Source organism: Egretta garzetta, unplaced genomic scaffold (assembly GCF_000687185.1).
Source record: "Egretta garzetta isolate BGI_Z169 unplaced genomic scaffold, ASM68718v1 scaffold260, whole genome shotgun sequence".
NCBI classification, from domain to species: Eukaryota; Metazoa; Chordata; class Aves; order Pelecaniformes; family Ardeidae; genus Egretta; species Egretta garzetta.
In genome coordinates, this window is record NW_009258662.1 from 3,742,480 (window position 1) to 3,743,248 (window position 769).

Genomic DNA, 769 nt, shown 5'->3' on the forward strand with positions numbered 1-769 from the left:
ATTTTGCGTTAAACATTCCGTGCCCTCCGAACGGCTGAAGGAAAGCGGACGGGGGGAAAGGCACGGTTTTCTCGATGGCTTAGCAATTTTGTGACATTTTGAGATGAAAGTTCCCTTCCTGTGGTCCCGGGGCTGTAACTGTGTGTGTGTGTGTGTGTGTGTTGGGAATCTCAGCTCACCTGCCCAAAGATCCCAGCCCGGCACTAAGAAACCCCCCCACCCCAGCCCCCACCCCACGCAGATGTTCTAAGAGATTTCTTTTTAAAGTGACTTTTTCCAAGTGCTGGAAGACCACCCTCGCCCGCAGGGTCTGCTTGGGGCCTGTGGAAATTTGGGGAGCAGAGGTAAAGGGGCAAATCCCGGGGAGAGGCTTCGCCTTCACTTCCATAAAATCCTTAAAGCTTGGGGTTGGAGAAGGAAGTTTGTGCTTTTGCCTGCAAATAAATGCTTTGTAAGCGATGCTCCCCTCTTTACTGTCCTCCTTTTATCAAAGACACCCCCCGCCCCCAAGGAGGAGGGGTGGGCCAGGGGCACCCCCGGTGCTGAGGCACCCGCTCCAGCCCCCCAGTAAGCCGGGGCATCCCGGGGAGCGGCCGTGGGGCCGGTGGGGCATCCCGGCAAGCGCATCAGGAGAGATCGCGCTGGTTTCCCCCCCTTTTCCCCCCTCAAATGCACCCCCAAAAATGGGGTAGGGGAAGAGGGGAGAATCCTGCGGGGAAAAAAAAAAAAAAAAAAAAAAAAAAAAAAAAAAAAAAAAACAAACCACAAC